Source organism: Oncorhynchus gorbuscha, linkage group LG04 (genome assembly GCF_021184085.1).
Source record: "Oncorhynchus gorbuscha isolate QuinsamMale2020 ecotype Even-year linkage group LG04, OgorEven_v1.0, whole genome shotgun sequence".
Taxonomy (NCBI): domain Eukaryota; kingdom Metazoa; phylum Chordata; class Actinopteri; order Salmoniformes; family Salmonidae; genus Oncorhynchus; species Oncorhynchus gorbuscha.
This window is the reverse complement of record NC_060176.1, coordinates 25777679-25795857: the sequence shown is the minus strand read 5'-3', so window position 1 is coordinate 25795857 and position 18179 is coordinate 25777679. Positions and strand designations below refer to the sequence as shown.

The 18179-nt window shown below is 45.0% G+C and overlaps 1 protein-coding gene across 3 annotated transcripts in view; it reads left to right on the top strand.

The window, feature by feature from the left end:
- The first annotated feature begins 620 nt into the window (after positions 1 to 620).
- LOC124033883 (docking protein 4-like) overlaps positions 621 to 18179 on the top strand; it is a 52019-nt gene continuing 34460 nt past the window's right edge. Inside the window, exon 1 of one of the 3 annotated variants that reach the window (XM_046346266.1) lies at positions 621 to 930. The gene's annotated coding sequence lies outside the window, so the exon portion shown is untranslated. The other 2 variants (XM_046346268.1, XM_046346267.1) reach the window with 2 other exon arrangements.

The following is an 18179-nucleotide window of genomic DNA, read 5'->3' as shown; positions in this document are numbered from 1 at the left end:
ACATAGGCAGGTAGCCTAGTGGTTAGAGCGTTGGACTAGTAACCGGAAAGGTTACAAGATCGAATCCCTGAGCCAACAAGGTAAAAAATATTTTGTTCTACCCCTGAGCAAGGCAGTTAACCCACTGTTCCTTGGCTGTGTTGAAAATAAGAATAATAAGAATAAGAATTTGTTCTTAACTGACTTGCTTAGTAAAATGTAAATAGAGGACTGCTGATGATATCATTGGTGCATAAAGGCAATGCAAATACATGACTTTTTATATTCGGGTTCATCTCACCACTTTGTGACAGGTAATATTCCGACTTAATATCCTGTAAGCTATATGATACATTTGTTGTACTAAATTTGCACAGAGCACACAGCACACACCACGAACTTGGTAGGCCTATATCGAAACACGCAGAGTAGGCTACATGTTAAATATTTGAAGATGCTTAAAATCTTTGCATTTCCGAGAAAGATGTATCAAATATGGTAAAATGCTGCTCTCACTGTGAATGAGTACCCAATTGGAAAGTATGAATAAATGATATGTGCACAGCTCTTGGAGTTTTACGGTAAAAGGGTGGCTGCTGAAACGTGGCTGGCTGAAATTGTGTCTATTTTGTTGACGGCTCTGATCCGCTCGGTACAGCCCTATACAGTCATTGGTACAGCTCTGAGCAGCGCCAGCCGGACTGGACCGAAGAGATCGCCGACAGTTCTCCGTGCAGAGCGAATCACCTCGGCGCGTTCGTCACAAATAAAAGCACACAGCCAGAAGGCAGCCTATTCTACGTCGATTCATGGAATTATTGTCAGGTGGCGTAGGTTGCATATATTACCAATTCAGTTCGATAGTTGTGGCTTCCACCCATCCTGCCTGAAGGTTACAAGCGGAGCTGCTCAGCACCGACCGCCGCGCCCCTTCAGGACTTCGTCACCCAGGTAAATGTTTTGGAGCGTTAAATCGATTAACATGGTGTACATTGTGTGTATAACACGGTGTACATTATGTGTATATTGAGCAATTGTTTTGAGGTGCTGCTTTTACTAAGTTGCATTGCTTGCGACATGGATGATATTAGATGATTCTATAATGCTATTTTGTTTTAAAGCCTACTGAAACTAGAAAGTATAGCCTATGTCAGTTTGTTTTAATTATGCATATGGAGGGATTTATTTTGGAAAAGTATACTTGTTATTGTAAATGTATTTGTATTATATATATATATATATATATATTTTTTTTTTAACCATTATCCATCTCCAATCGCCAATTGTAGACTGCATAAACCCCACATTATTTTGCCTAGGCTACATGTAATAAGACTAGCTGAATTGTCCTCTTAGCATAATCAAGATTATATGGCTATTTTTTAAACTATTGGCTATATACATTTATAGCATAAATAGTTGACGGGTATGGCTTTGGGCTGATAGTTTATATTCTCTACATCGGATAAGACCTATTGATTGAGAGTGGGCGATTGGCAGTAAGCAATGTAAAAAGAAAACGTGTGCGGAGAGAGAGAGAGAAAGAGATATGTCACATGAATATTTTACACACATTATAGGTGTATATTTATATGAAATAAGGAGGGGTATTGCATAAATGCAATTAATTTATAACAGATCTAAATCATTCAGATTGAATTACTGTAGCCTACATGTGAAATTAACAAAATCTTGGGGCCTGTTATAATATTTTTGGGGAAAAATACTTAAAGTAGGCCTATCTAGATTGGTGACATTTAGCAAATTCCACTAAAGGTGTAATAACAACTCAATGTGGAATTGCCTGGCACCTTGTAAATCCCAAGACAATTAGCGTAATTAAATTGAAATAGTACCTTCAGTTGTATTTTTATTCTTGCAGATCAACGAGCATGTTTCACCCAGCTAATGAAACCGTGTCTGATCTTATCTCGCTGGTCATAAACAAGTCATCCAGAGCGCATAATAAATTAGCTTGATACATCTGTTCAACAGAATGCTAAATCTCTGGCACGAGTGAGGTCCACGGCGGATGTTTCCTGCAGTAGTAATCTTTGGTAAACCGCTTTGAGATATAGATGACAGTATGAAAACTCATTAACCTGTGGCCGGAAAATCAAACGATTCTTTTTCGATTGTTCTATAGGCGTAGTGGGTGTAAACATTGCATTGCGACTGCGTGTGGCGCTAATGAACAATGACCATGTATGTTATAGGAAAATAGAAATCATGCAGTATATTTCTATGAGAAGGTGTGGAGATGAGAGGCAACATGTCAGACATGGTCTTGTCAAATGGCCTTGCAGAGTTGACTTGCGTCCTATGCGAGGTTCCAGGGACCGTGCCTTGTCTCTGTGCGCACACAGCTGTTTGTTGTAACACACGCAGCGCGCCGCTGTCGGGGTTTGTTTGCATCATAGCTGAACTCCCGCAGGGAGAGTGATTATTGATGTGTTATGAATGATGCGGAGACGTGATTATATTACCATTTTTGTATATCCTACTGTACTGCTTATGATTTGTTTGTGTGCGCGTGTGTGTATGTGTGCGTGGCTCAGCTGTCAGGTATAGAGACAGACTGTTTTTTCCAACGCTAACCCGGTGTGACCCCAGCTCTATTGGAACCACACTAAATAATAGGTCGATTTAGAGAAGATCGACAATGAGGAGAGAATTCAAGGCAATTCACCGTTAGCAGCGCTGCCGCAGAGACAAAGAGCACTTTCTCTCCCGGCTGCCTTACACTGAATGATTCTAGCCAATTCCAGGCCTTGGCTGCCTGGCACAAATTGCATGCCAACCGGCGATGTCTTCAAGTGGGCGTCAATACTTTGTCCCGCTCTAAAAAAAACGAGGAGGGATGATAGGCACGCCAGTAAATATAACACTACGTTAGCCTATAGCCTCACCCACACCCCCACCATAATATAATAATAATAATATATCTCCTCCCTGCCATACTGAACAGTATGAGGACGGTACGAGTCCGGCAGTCACGAATCATCTTTGGATACATCTATGACTGTGGACCTGCCTACATTCACTCTTTCACTCAGGGTTCTCAACGACTGTGGAATGGACAGGTCCGTGTTCATTGATTCATGTAACTGCAACCCTTCACATGATATGGTCTCTCTGACTCACCTCCCTCTCTCTGTCTGTCTCTCTGACTCACCTCCCTCTCTCTCTTTCTGTCTCTCTCTGCCAGCGCTACCACCATGGGCCGCTCGTTGGTGTTTAACAGAGCTGGGTGTGTGTATATTAGAGTATGGCAGGTCCAGGGTCAGTAGTTCAGGGGGTTATTTTACATTGACGTCTGCGGTACTTTACGGTGAAATGTCATCACATTGTTTCCTACTGTCCGCTGTTATTACAGACAGTCAAACATGCAAATAAACTCAGACAGTGTGGGCTCTGGGTATAGCCAGTTAGTTCCCTCTGAACACACACACACACACGCATACACACACACACACACGCGCGCGCACACACACACACACACACACACACACACACACACACACACACACACACACACACACACACACACACACACACACACACACACACACACACACACACACACACACACACACACACACACACACACACACACACACACACACACACACACACACACACACACACACACACACAGACTGGATTGGGTTCTGGGAGATTGCAGGAATAAGAAGGAGGCACATCTGTGCTGTCCTCCCACTCCAACGGTCCATGTTTGCCCCCCCTGGTCTTTTGGCAGAGGTGGTCATGTTGTGTGTCTGTGTTGGTGTGTATGCTGGCAGAGATGGCTTAGTAGGGTTTAGTAGCGTTCTGTATGATCAATATGCTCCTGTCTTACTGTGAAATGAGTCAGAAAGGGCATTGTGGAGCCGAACTGCTTCTGTTGCTATGGGGGAAGAAGGGAACTCAGTTTCCATCAAGGGAAACAATGACTTGTGTGTCAATGTCACTACGGCCTGTGCTGTTTTCTGGGCGCTTTGGGCTGCTTTTTATCCACATACATTATCTGTGTAATATGTTTATGTGGACATGCGTGTGGATATGAAAGAAAAAGGTATTGTCTTTTTCTGTTCCTCTTTGTGTTGTTTTGGAAATATCTATGTGGGTGTGAGAGAGAGAGAATTTACTGTAAAGGACCACATAAATCATTCAGAGCGATGTGCTGTGCAATGAGGGCGGTGCAAGAGCTAAGATATGTGTTTTACATGTAGGTTAGAGTGCATGGCATACTATTTAAAAAACAACATTATTTCACCTTTATTTAACCAGGTAGGCCAGTTGAGAACAAGTTCTCATTTACAACTGCGACCTGGCCAAGATAAAGCAAAGCAGTGTGCCACAAACAACAACACAGAGTTACACATGGAATAAACAAACATACAGTCAATAACACAATAGAAAAGTATATATACAGTGAGTGCAAATGAGGTAAGATAAGGGAGATAAGGCAATAAATAGCCCATAGTGGCGAAATAATTACAATTTAGCAATTAAACACTGGAGTGATAGATGTGCAGAATATGAATGTGCAAGTAGAGATACTGGGGTGCAAAGGACCAAAAAAATAAATAACAGTATGGGGATGAGGTAGTTGGATGGGCTGTTTACAGATGGGCTATGTACAGGTGCAGTGATCTGTGAGCTGCTCTAACAGCTGTGCTTAAAGTTAGAGAGGGAGATATGAGTCTCCAGCTTCAGTGATTTTTGCAATTTGTTCCAGTCATTGGCAGCAGAGAACTAGAAGGAAAGGCGGCCAAATGAGGAATTGGCTTTGGGGGTGACCGGTGAAATACACCTGCTGGAGCGCGTGCTACGGGTGGGTGTTGCTACGGTGACCAGTGAGCTGAGATAAGGGGGGGCTTTACCTAGCAAAACTTATAGATGACCTGGAGCCAGTGGGTTTGGCAACAAATATGAAGTGAGGGCCAGCCAACGAGAGTGTACAGGTCGCAGTGGTGGGTACTATATGGGGCTTTGGTGACAAAATGGATGGCACTGTGATAGACTGCATCCAATTTGCTGAGTAGAGTGTTGGAGGCTATTTTGTAAATGACATCTCCGAAGTTAAGGATAGGTAGGATAGTCAGATTTACGAGGGTATGTTTGGCAGCATGAGTGAAGGAGGCTTTGTTGCGAAATAGGAAGCCGATTTCTAGATTTAATTTTGGATTGGAGATGCTTAATGTGAGTCTGGAAGGAGACTTTACAATCTAACCAGACACCTAGGTATCTGTAGTTGTCCACATATTCTAAGTCAGAACCGTCCAGAGTAGTGATGCTGGACGGACGGGCAGGTCCTGGCAGCGATTGGTTGAAGAGCATGCATTTAGTTTTAATTGCATTTAAGAGCAGTTGGAGGCCACGGAAGGAGTGTTGTATGGCATTGAAGCTCGTCTGGAGGTTAGTTAACACAGTGTCCAAAGAAGGGCCATAAGTTTACAGAATGGTATCGTCTGCGTAGAGGTGGATCAGAGAATCACCAGCAGCAAGAGTGACATCATTGAGGTATACAGAGAAAAGAGTCGGCCCGAGAATTTAACCCTGTGGCACCCCCATAGAGACTCCCAGAGGTCCGGACAACAGGCCCTCCAATTTGACACACTGAACTCTATCTGAGAAGTATTTAGTGAACCCGGCGAGGTAGTCATTTGAGAAACCAAGGCTGTTGAGTCTGCCTATAAGAATGTGGTTATTGACAGAGTCGAAAGCCTTGGCCAGGTCGATGAATACAGCTGCAACGTATTGTCTCTTATCGATGGCGGTTATGATATCTGGAACAGTTTGACCTTTGAAGAGGGGGATGACCGTGGCAGCTTTCCAATCTTTGGGGATCTCAGACGATACGAAAGAGATACGGGGGGGGGTGTACTCTATGTGTGGCAGTAACCAGCATCTGGAGACAAACAGAGGGAGATGGATGGAGGTTGAGAATGATGGGGATGCATAGAGTAGGATGATAGATGGGTGGAGATTGAGAACGATGGGGATGCATAGAGTAGGATGATAGATGGGTGGAGGTTGAGGACGATGGGGATGCATAGAGTAGGATGATAGATGGGTGGAGGTTGAGAACGATGGGGATGCATAGAGTAGGATGATAGATGGATGCGGAAAATTGTTTTGCCATAAAGTGCCCCCTTGCCCTTCCTGATATGAAAGTCATCTGTTTGAATACAACACCCCTTCACCCCCAATATGAGCTACCATACCAACCCTTTCACATGCATGCACAGATATGATCAACATTAAAATAGACTGCCAGCCACTTGAGGACGGACATACAGAGATATACTGTAGACTGACCGACAGTGTTTGTGCAGTATGTTTCCAGTGGAGACTAGCTGACTTGCTGTTCACAGTTGCTGCTGCTGCTGCATCTGGGGACTGGGGCTGGGAGAGAGCAGGGCATTGTGGGAGTAGTCTGGTTCTGGTTGGTTGGCTCTGGCTCAGTCTCCAGCAGGCAGCCAGGGCCCAGCCCCACTCTGACAGCAGAAAGAGAGAGAGAGTGAGGGAAGGAGAAAGAGAGGGCCTGTAATTAGCACCAGGGGCTGGCTGCCACATTCCACGTCTGTAAATTACAGAGTGTAGTGGCCTGCCTACCTGCCTGCCTGCCTGTCTGTTTGCTGAGCCGATAGAGTGTCCAGCTCTCTGCCATAGGACCCTGTCTTTCCCTTTTCTGCCCTCGACTAGCTGAGCCTATCCAGACCCCCCCCATCTCTCTCTCTCTCTCTTTAATTTCAATTCAATTTTAGGGGCTTTATTGGCATGGGAAACATCTCTCTCTCTCAGTTCAATTCAATTCAAGGGGATTTATTGGCATGGGAAACGTGTTAACATTGCCAAAGCAAGTGAGGTAGATAATATACAAAAGTTAAATAAACTAGAAAAATGAACAGTAAACATTTAACATACAGAAGTTTCAAAATAATAAAGACATTACAAATGCCATTTTATCTATTTATACAGTGTTGTAAGAATGTACAAATGGTTAAAGTACACAAGGGAAAATAAATAAGCATAAATATGGGTTGTATTTACAATGGTGTTTGTTCTCCACTGGTTGCCCTTTTCTTGTGGCAACAGGTCACAAATCTTGCTGCTGTGATGGCACACTGTGGTATTTCACCCAGTAGATATGGGAGTTTTTCAAAATAGGGTTTGTTTTCTAATTCTTTGTGGATCTGTGTAATCTGAGGGAAATATGTGTCTCTAATATGGTCATACAATGGGCAGGAAGTTAGGAAGTGCAGCTCAGTTTCCACCTCATTTTGTGGGCAGTGTGCACATAGCCTGTCTTCTCTTGAGAGCCATGTCTGCCTACGGCGGTCTTTCTCAATAGCAAGGCTATGTTCACTGAGTCTGTACATAGTCAAAGCTTTCCTTAAGTTTAGGTCAGTCACAGTGGTCAGGTATTCTGCTACTGTGTACTCTCTGATTAGGGCCAAATAGCATTCTAGTTTTCTCAGTTTTTTGGTTCACTCTTTCCAATGTGTCAAGTAATTATCTTTTTGTTTTCTCATGATTTGCTTGGGTCTAATTGTGCTGCTGTCCTGGGGCTCTGTAGGGTGTGTTTGTGTTTGTGAACAGAGCCCCAGGACCAGCTTGCTTAGGAGACTCTTCTCCAGGTTCATCTCTCTGTAGGTGATGGCTTTGTTATGGAAGGTTTGGGAATTGCTTCCTTTTAGCTGGTTGTAGAATTTAACGTCTCTTCTCTGGATATTGATAACTAGTGGGTATCGGCCTAATTCTGCTCTGCATGCATTATTTGGTGTTCTACGTTGTACACGGAGGATAGTTTTGCAGAATTCTGCATGCAGAGTCTCAATTTGGCATTTGTCCCATTTTGTGAAATCTCAGACCTCACAACCATAAAGGGGAATGGGCTCTATGACATTCAAATATTTTTAGCCAGATCCTAATTTGTATGTTGAATTTTATGTTCCTTTTGATGGCATAAAATGCCCTTCTTGCCTTGTATCTCAGATCGTTCACAGCTTTGTGGAAGTTACCTGTGGCGCTGATGTTTAGGCCAAGGTATGTATAGTTTTTTGTGTGCTCTAGGGCAATGGTGTCTAGATGTAATTTGTATTTGTGGTCCTGGTGACTGGACCTTTTTTGGAACACCATTATTTTGGTCTTACTGAGATTTACTGTCAGGGCCCAGGTCTGGCAGAATCTGTGCAGAATATCTAGGTGCTGCTGTAGGCCCTCCTTGGTTGGTGACAGAAGCACCAGATCATCAGCAAACAGAAGACATTTGACTTCAGATTCTAGTATGGTGAGGCCGGGTGCTGCAGACTTTTCTAGTGCCCGCGCCAATTCGTTGATATATATGTTGAAGAGGGTGGGGCTTAAGCTGCATCCCTGTCTTACCCCACGGCCCTGTGGAAAGAAATTTGTGTGTTTTTTGCCTATTTTAACCGCACACTTGTTGTTTTTGTACATGGATTTTATAATGTTACCCCCAACACCACTTTCCATCAATTTGTATAGCAGACCCTCATGTCAAACTGAGTCGAAGGCTTTTTTTAAATCAACAAAGCATGAGAAGACTTTGCCTTTGTTTTGGTTTGTTTGGTTGTCAGTTAGGGTGTGCAGGGTGAATACATGGTCTGTTGTACGATCGCTGCAGCTGTACATAGTCTATTGGTAAATAGCCACCCATTTTCTCCTACCTCATCCCCTTACTGTTTTTATTTATTTACTTTTCTGCTCTTTTGCACACCAATTTTGCACACCACTCTCTCTCTCTCTCTCTACCTGTACATGACCATCTGATCATTTATCACTCCAGTGTTAATCTGCAAAATTGTAATTATTCGCCTCCTCATGCCTTTTGCACACAATGTATATAGACTCCCCTTTTTTCTACTGTGTTATTGACTTGTCAATTGTTTACTCCATGTGTAACTCTGTGTTGTCTGTTCACACTGCTATGCTTTATCTTGGCCAGGTCGCAGTTGCAAATGAGAACTTGTTCTCAACTAGCCTACCTGGTTAAATAAAGGTGAAATAAAAACATATTTTTTTTGGGGTGGGGGTAAAAAGCCAATTTGACATTTGCTCAGTACATTGTTTTCATTGAGGAAGTGTACGAGTCTGCTGTTAATGATAATGCAAGGGTTTTCCCAAGGTTGCTGTTGAGACATATCCCATGGTAGTTATTGGGGTCAAATTTGTCTCCACTTTTGTGGATTGGGTTGATCAGTCCTTGGTTCCAAATATTGGGGAAGATGCCAGAGTTAAGGATGATGTTAAAGAGTTTTAGTATAGCCAATTGGAATTTGTTGTCTGTAAATTTGATCATTTCATTAAGGATACCATCAACACCACTTGCCTTTTTGGGTTGGAGGGTTTTTATTTAGTCCTGTCCTCTCTCTCTCTCTCTCTCTCTCTCTCTCTCTCTCTCTCTCTCTCTCTCTGCACGTGTGTGTGTCCCTCTTGCTATATCCACTTGTCGCTCCCTCTGTGTGGGTAATCATTTTCTCAATGCTTCCAGCATTTCACTCCTTGCACTCACTCTTTCTCTACCGTCTCTTTCTCTCTCTCTAATTTGGAGCAAAAGGCTCCCCTCCTCCACTCGCCTCCCCTGGGTCTGGGCTTCAATTGATTTGTTTTGATTTCAGTAACTTCAGTCCTCCATGATGGCGGGCCGCAGACGGCCCACACCGAGACGCACTGCAAGGCCAGGGACGGAGCGACCATGCAGCAGCGTGTCTGTTTCCCTATGTGTAGCATGACTAGCTTTTCCCATGTCAGCTGAGGAATGTACAGTGCATCTGCGGGTGCAGACTAACCCAGAAGTATTTTTAAGGGAAAAGCGAATTGTGCTACTGCAAAACGGAAAACATTTTTAGATACGAATGGATAACGTCATCACGGCTCAATTAAGTGTGAATCATTTGTCTTCAGAGAGGCAAGCAGAAGAAGTTTGCTTAGTTTAAATGGGTGTGGGGTTTTTTTCGGGTGGGGAAAGGAACATTTAGTGTTTATGAGTGTGTGGATTAGTGAGTCTATGAGTAAGAGTGAGAGCCCCCCCGGTGTCTGTGTGCATGTCCTGTGTGCTCCCCCGGTGTGCCGCATCGCCATGCGTCCTCTGTGCGTCTCTGTGTCTGAGGCTGAGGCGGTGCTAATGGGACAGCTGTCTGGGCTGATGGATGAGGCCTGGCCAGGCTGAGATGGTGACCCTGTTGGGTGGGGGTTGTCTGGGGAGCCTGCCCGTCTGATGGAGCACTTGCTCTGTCTGCTTGCCACCCGAAAGTGAGCTGACAGGGACCGCTCTCTCTCTCTCTCTCTCTCTCTCTCTCTCTCTCTCTCTCTCTCTCTCTCTTTCTCTCTCTCTCTCTCTCTCTCTCTCTCTCTCTCTCTCTCTCTCTCTCTCTCTCTCTCTTTCTTTCTTCCTGGCACTCTCTTTTCCTGACACTCTCTCCATTTGACCCCAGCCTGTACCACTAGTATGCCGTTGTTGATGGATGGCAGAACAGTACCCAGTTCCCAGTGACTGTCACTGTCCCACAGTTCAACAGACTCCCTGTCCAGTCTCTCTGACAGTGGATGTCTGGAAAAGTGTTTCCAGTGGAACGTTGCTGGAGATGCAGTAATGTTATGTGATTTTCCTCCAGTTCCTCCATAAATATATATGACGTTGTATTGTCACATACACCGGAGAGGTGCAGTGAAATGTGTTGTTTTACATGGTAAGCCAGTAGTAGTACCACGCCCCTGGAGCAAATGAGGGTTAAGTGCCTTGCTCAAGGGCACATCGCTAGATTTGTCACTTTGTCGGCTCAGGTATTTGAACCAGCGACCTTTCGGGTTACTGGCTCAACGCTCTCACCGCCAGGCCACCTGCACTGTGTGATGGTCACAGGAGTTACTCCTGCTCCAGAAGGACGTCATCACCAGGAGTAATGAGAACTATGTGGACATATCGGCTCCTTTTAAAAACATTTTTTACAGGCACCGAAGGGGAGGTTTACTATGATACCGGTATGATCTGTTCCAAACTGCTGATCCAGGATCTGTGTCCTAGCTCAACCCCCACGGGGAAACTAGAGGAAAAATACTGTTCCTGAATCAGGGCTTAGGTACTCTCAGCACATATATCAGCCCAGAGGGACAGCAGTTGTACTCTGAGCCTGGTTCATTCTTACATCCTGTGTTCTCTCACTCAACGGACTTGAAGAGTGGATCTCCTGAGAGCTCCGAAGCATTTATAGAGGATCAGGCTGAACTTGAATCATTTATCCTGTTGACACAGAGATGTGTGTGTGTGTGTGTGTCTTTGTGCTGTGAATGTACACCACGCCCTTTAACTCCACACGCTGGTAGCTTTTCTTTCTTACAACCTTCGTCTCTCATCTTTTCACCTCGGCCGTGTATTCCCAGATTCCTTTCTGCATTGTTCACGGCCCCCTGCCTGTCTGTCTGAATGTCATTTTTTTTGCACGCGCCTCCCTGAATGTCTTTTAACTATAGCCTTTTATGCAGAGAAGAGGCGTGTTCAGCCCATCGTTTCAGGTAATTGCATGTACAAGTTTTTGTTTTCAGTATCATTTTTGGCTCTTCAATATACATTTTCTCTTTCCTCCAATCTCTGTTTCCTTCTGTCTCGTGTGTGTGTGTGTGTTTAACCTTTATTTTAACAGGGAGCTATGCTGCGTGTGTGTGTCTGCCTCAAATTGTACCTCCTAATCACAACCACAAGGGTGGCGCCATACTCATAGTGCCCCTACCACCTTGTCATCTGTTAGAAAATGTGACAGCAGATCTACAGTCTGGTGTGTTATCTGCAGTTCACATGAAGTTCACACTGAAATCACAATGTGGTCGCATTAAACTTACATGTCAGCAGAATGGGGAGGCTATGTGTTGGCTGGTGGTGTGTAGAGGGTAGAGGTTTTGATATGACATTCTATGACATTCTATGCATTGAAGTATTTAGATGCTTTTGCAACAGATATTTCCTTCCAAGAGGACAAGTGCTTAAATTCTCCATTGGACGTAGTATTTATGAGGGCCAAGTGGAGTCTGTAGAGGTCGAGGGAGGTGATGTAGACTCATTTACACCATATGTGAGTTAGTTTCCTCATCATCTGTTATGTTGTGGAGCTCAAACCTGCTTTTCCTGACCTGCCACTCCTCTCTGCACTGCTGCTCTGCTGAGAGAAACACAACCTGTGGAAAATATGTACTCAGCCTCTCTCTCTCTCTCTCTCTCTCTCTCTCTCTCTCTCTCTCTCTCTCTCTCTCTCTCTCTCTCTCTCTCTCTCTCTCTCTCTCTCTCTCTCTCTCTCTCTCTCTCTCTCTCTCTCTCTCTTTCTCTGCACTTAGAAGCAGTCAGTGACATCACACCTCTCCTGACATCTCTTAAGGTCTCCATTTTTAGACACATCCACCCTGTGTTGTCACACGTCGGCCTGCCAGTAAGATCGGAGAGTGTGTATGTCGATGAGAGGGTCGATTTCTGGTGATTTGAGTGTATGTGTCTCATCAGCAGAGATACTTTGAATATTGACTTTCAGTCAGTTAAGTTGAGCGGTTTGTAAAACACATTGTGTTGTAACAAGGGCGCGCTGTGCGAGTATCCATTTAGAGACAATGGATGACATGACTCCCAAATCAAATCAAATCAAATCAAATGTTATTTGTAACATACACATGGTTAGCAGATGTTAATGCGAGTGTAGCGAAATGCTTGTGCTTCTAGTTCCGACAATGCAGTAATAACCAACAAGTAATCTTGCTAACAATTCCAAAACTACTACCTACAATTGACCATCTAGAGAGCCCTCCCACTGGGATCCCCCTATAGAGCAACACAGATTAGCCTCTGTAGGAGTGTCATCACTCTGTAAATTCTGTCCTGTGATCTCTCACACACTGACCTTCTCCGGCTCACTGCCTCTAAACAACACTTTAAAAGAGTGTGGAGAAAAAAAGAGAGAATGAAGTCAGGTCTGGTTCTGTGGCTTCAGATTGACTTCCTGGTCTCCACATGAGCCAGACAGTTCTGACGGCCCACAACGCCCGTACAGCGGTCACCTCCCTCCCTCATCCGTACGCTTAACACGGTCTTTGTCTGCCAACAATGCTGGGATTTGGGGCTGGTCCACCCGCTGGTGAGATATGATTACCTTTCTTCTCTGTCTGCCTCTGCCTCTGTCTCTTTCACCCTGCTAATGCCAATGTTTCATCCTCTGTTTGACTGGAAACTAGTCAGTGGAACTTTAGCCGTTGGCTACATTCAGAGGTCTGAACGTCCAAGGATCACCCACGAGGCACATGCAACGTTCCACTCAGCTCTATTCTTTGACAGCTTCCAATATTTTCCAAAATGCGAGTCGATTTTTTGTAATAATGTATTTTTAGCTCTTGCGTCAGAGATGTTCAAAGCTCATTAGCAGTCGCTGAAGAGTCTTGCACCATGCGGTCAGCAGCACTCCTCAGGGAATAGAGATGGACTGACAGGTAATGTTTTTTTGTTGATTACTAGAACTTTGACTTCTACCCTCCTGCTGTTTGTGTGTGTGATATGCCGTGGGAATGTGTCGAGGCGCGTTTCCTCTGATTAGCATCAACTGTTCTGATGCTAATCTGGCCTCATTACATTTCCTCTGCTGCTCTTTGACTCACGGGGCTCTCAATTTGTCTCCAAGGAAGTGTGTGTGTGCATGTCTATCGGTACGCGGATGTGTGTGTGGCTGACTGCGTGTGTGTGGCTGAGTGTTTTCCCGTCATGGTACTACTGGTTGTGTGATTGTCCTCGTCCTTGTGATGGTTAGATATTCGTGTCATACCGGCCCATGGAGATTGAGATGTTGGGAAAACACTAACTATACTGTATCTCTAAAGTCTAGACATTTATATCTGAAGGTATGCCCTCAGTACCCTGCCCTTTACCATTACTCACCAGTCTGGCTGGCCTTGTCTAGCTGAGGGATGTTGCCCCAGACAGCCCCAAACCCCCAGGCATTACCAGACCTGCTCTCTATTGCTCTCTATTTCTCTCTATATATACAGTATATATATATTTCTATCTCTTTCTTTCTCTCTTTTTCTCTATATTTATCTCTCTGTATTTCTCTCTCTCTCTGAGAGACACAATTTGTTGACATTTTAGTCAATATAGCTATGTACTTAAAAAGTATGTATGTGGATGATGTCAGGGACAGGCTATTGTCTTCCTCCCATGAGCTCTCTGTGGCTCCACTCGTCCTCTGTGTTTATATTTAGTCCAGTAAAAGATGATACAGTTAAGAGGCATTCAACACACACACACACACACACACACACACACACACACACACACACACACACACACACACACACACACACACACACACACACACACACACACACACACACACACACACACACACACACACACACACACACACACACACACACACACACACACACACACACACACACACACACACACACACACAGACAGATAGTGTAAACCCTTCCTCCCTCTTTCTCTCTCTCCCACAGTCTCTTGCTGGCAGCTGTTTGTCTTTGATGTTTATTCACAGGAGTGTTGTTAAGGAGATCCTGGGAGTTGGGGCCTGCCTACCACTTTGTTAGGATTCCTCACTTCACCAAGGCAATTACAAAAAAACTCAGCAACCTAATGATTTAAAGTCCCCAGAAAGCGTTGCAGGCAGACTGCAAGGTTATGGCGCATTAAGTTAAAATCGAATAACTGTCTGTTAGATGACAGCAACTGCTCTTTTTCCTCTCAATTTGCCTGAAGAGCTTCGGTGAATAAAATGTGTATTTTGTTTTTCTTCAGTGGTACCACAACCTGTAGATGATCATTTCTGTTTGTTAGAGATAAGAAGAACGAATAGATTATTTTTGTGGAGACGGTCAAGCCAACAGCCTTGTGATGGGCTGTGTGGGGGGTATGTGGAGGGTGTGGGTGAAGAGGGAGGAGGGAGCAGGGTCCTGTACTCCCCCAGACATTGACCTGGCCTGGCTCCAATTTGGACTAGGGCTTGACCAAAAGGCTCTGGGTTGTGTTAGAAATTAGACACTGCGTCAGAGATTAAGCCCTGTGTGCAAACGTCCGAATTCACACACACACACACACACACACACACACACACACACACACACACACACACACACACACACACACACACACACACACACACACACACACACACACACACACACACACACACACACACACACACACACACACACACACACACACACACACACACACACACACACACACACACACACACACACATAAACCCACACCCTCAAGGCGCCAGTCTCTCTGTAAGGTCTGTGGGCTGTTCTGTTTTCTGTCCCTGGCTTGGCAGATGGTATTCATTGAGTTGAATGGGGAGAGAAAAGGGCTGATAGTTTGACAGTGACTGTGGCACAGATTCTGAGGTGCAGTGTTCCCTAGACATCTGCGTAGTTACCCCACGAGTGTATGTGAATGGGGTGGTGCGCATGTGTGTGTATGTTGCAGGCGGTGTGTGTGGTGTGTGTGTGTGTCACATGCAGTGTGTATCTGTTGAGGGGGACAGGAGGTCGCTGGCACCATAATAGGTTGAACAGGCTGGTGGTATTGATCGTTGCGGAATCAGTGGAGTGATATCAAATACATCAAACTCACAGTTTCCAGGTGTCTTGATGCCGTTCCATTTGCTCCGTTCCGGCCATTACTATGCGCCTCTTGTGTTGAGGGCAGAGCACAACCTGGGGCAGCACAGCAACTGTGAAAAGATAATGTAGCATCAAAGCTCTTTCCAGCGCTACCTCCCTCTGTGACCTCCCTCTTTTTTTCTCTCTTTTCTTCATCCCTTTCTGTTCCAGTTATTGCTATCCTATTTCTAACTGCATTACCACCGCCTTCTCTATCCTATTTCTAACTGCATTGCCCCCCCCAGTTTGGTCAGGCCAAACTGTTCATTTTGCAGTAGCAGCAGAATCCACATCTCAAGGGGTCAGCAGTAGATTTGAGCAGCTTTAATAAACACCACCTCTGTATTTATTAAGGCTGGCTTATTGTCTCAATGGATGATTTGTGTGCTCTAAGATCTGTTACATGCGTGCGTGCGTGCGTGCGTGCGTTTAGGGCTCTGACTGCTAAGTGACTTGTGTTTTCTTCTAGAAAGTAGTACAGCTTGCTGAGGGCAACAAACGAAAAATGTCGGAAGGACTCAATTGACTTTAAAATCATCACTTAGACAATTCAAAAGTCTGGTGGTTGAGAGATAAACGGATCCCGTCTTGATGGAGAGAGAGAGAGAGAGATGGGAAAAAACCACCCGCAGCACTGGAAAGCAAATATCACTGGTTCCAAATGAAGAACACGGCTGACTGTACTTTTGTTCTGGGGAGCGTTTTATTGTGTTGAAATTCAATCTCCTTTCTCTTGTAACACCAATGGAAAGAAAAAGGTGCTATCTAGAACCTACAAGGGTTATTCGACTGTCCCCCACAGGAGAACCCTTTTTGGTTCCAGGTTAGAACCCTTTTTTGGTTCCATGTAGAACCCTTTACACAGACATGGAACCCAAAGAGTTCTGCCTGGAAGCAGAAGGGGTTCTACCTGGACCTAAACAAGGTTCTCCTATGGGGACAGCCGAGGAATCCTTTTGGAACCGTGTTCCTTCCAAGAGTGTATCATCTGTGGGTTTCTTCTGACAGAAAACATCTCTAGATTGTCAAATGTAAACGTGATTGTGTGCTGCAAAATGATGTTATGACAGGGTTCAGGTTATGGATGATCACAAAAAAACTAAGAAGTACAAAACTGCGATGATGCCTTGGTCAAAAGTAGTGCACTACACAGGGAATATGGTGCCGCTTAGAACGCAGGTTTAGCGTCTGTCACCTGGCCCCTACCTGTGTCTCTTTCCCACACCCCTCTGCTGGTCATGACCCGAGGGTGTGTTTTCACGGCACCTAAAGGGTTCAGATGGCGATCTGTGTGTGTGTGTGCTTTCACTGCAAGGGTTAACGATGGTTATCAGCTCCCAATGCAGCCCAGACTCCATGTCCAAAAACACACTGAAGTATTAGGATGGGAAGAGGATACTCTTTTATCGGTCATAAATGGGTTTGCATGGGATTATGAAGTTGTTGTGTGTTATTTTTTATTGTGTGTGTTTGTTGGTTTAGGATATGTGGGGTTTTATACACGATGTCCAGTGATAGGCTGGAGTGTGCATGCCTGCCAGCCTCTAGCAATCTCCCTAGTCAATAGTCCTCTTATCCTCCAACTAAATAAATGCTCCATTTTCTCCCTGTTAGTATGTGTATGTAATGTGTGTGTGTAATGTGTATATATATAGTGTGTGTGTGTGTGTGTGTGTGTGTGTGTGTGTGTGTGTGTGTGTGTGTGTGTGTGTGTGTGTGAGCTCGCTGGCTATGGGGCATTGTCTGATAGGACGAGCTTGCAGACAGAGTGTCTGGTCTGTCTATGAGGATGGTGTGTGTGTGTGCGTATGTGTGTGCGTGCGCGTTATCTGTGACAGATAGTAGACGTGAGCAGACAGGGCGTCGTTCCCTAGTGCTGGCTTCAGGCGAAATATCTCTCTCTCTCTCTCTCTCTCTCTCTCTCTCTCTCTCTCTCTCTCTCTCTCTCTCTCTCTCTCTCTCTCTCTCTCTCTCTCTCTCTCTCTCTCTGTGTGTGTGAGAAAGAGAGAGGAGAGGTCTCTGTGAGCTCACTTTCGGTGGCACCCAATCAGAGCAAGACTATGTGTCTGTCTGCATTCATGCATCTGTGCCAGCATCCATCCTTGCACATATGCCTGTCCATGTATGTCTGCTGTCAGGACTCTTCCTCAGTAGGGCCATGGAGAGGTTGAAGCCGAGGTTGGTTTAGGTTGGGTGTGTGTGTCTGTCTAGTTGGGGTCACAGACAGGTGAGGGGGGACCTGGGGGACAACTCCTGCTGCCTGAGCTCCAGTCCCTCCTGTCCCAGCCCTGCCAGTAAACACGATCCCTCCCTCCTGCCTGCCAGAATGAGTGGAATCGTGTCAAATACATCAAACGTGGTTCTTGTGTGTTTGATGCCATTCCATTTGCTCCGTTCCAGCCATTATTAAGAGCCGTCCTCCCCTCCGCAGCCTCCACTGTTGTCCACATAGTGCTGTGTTATGGTTGTAGTGATGTACTGTGTGTGTTGTCCTCTGATAGATGGTGTAA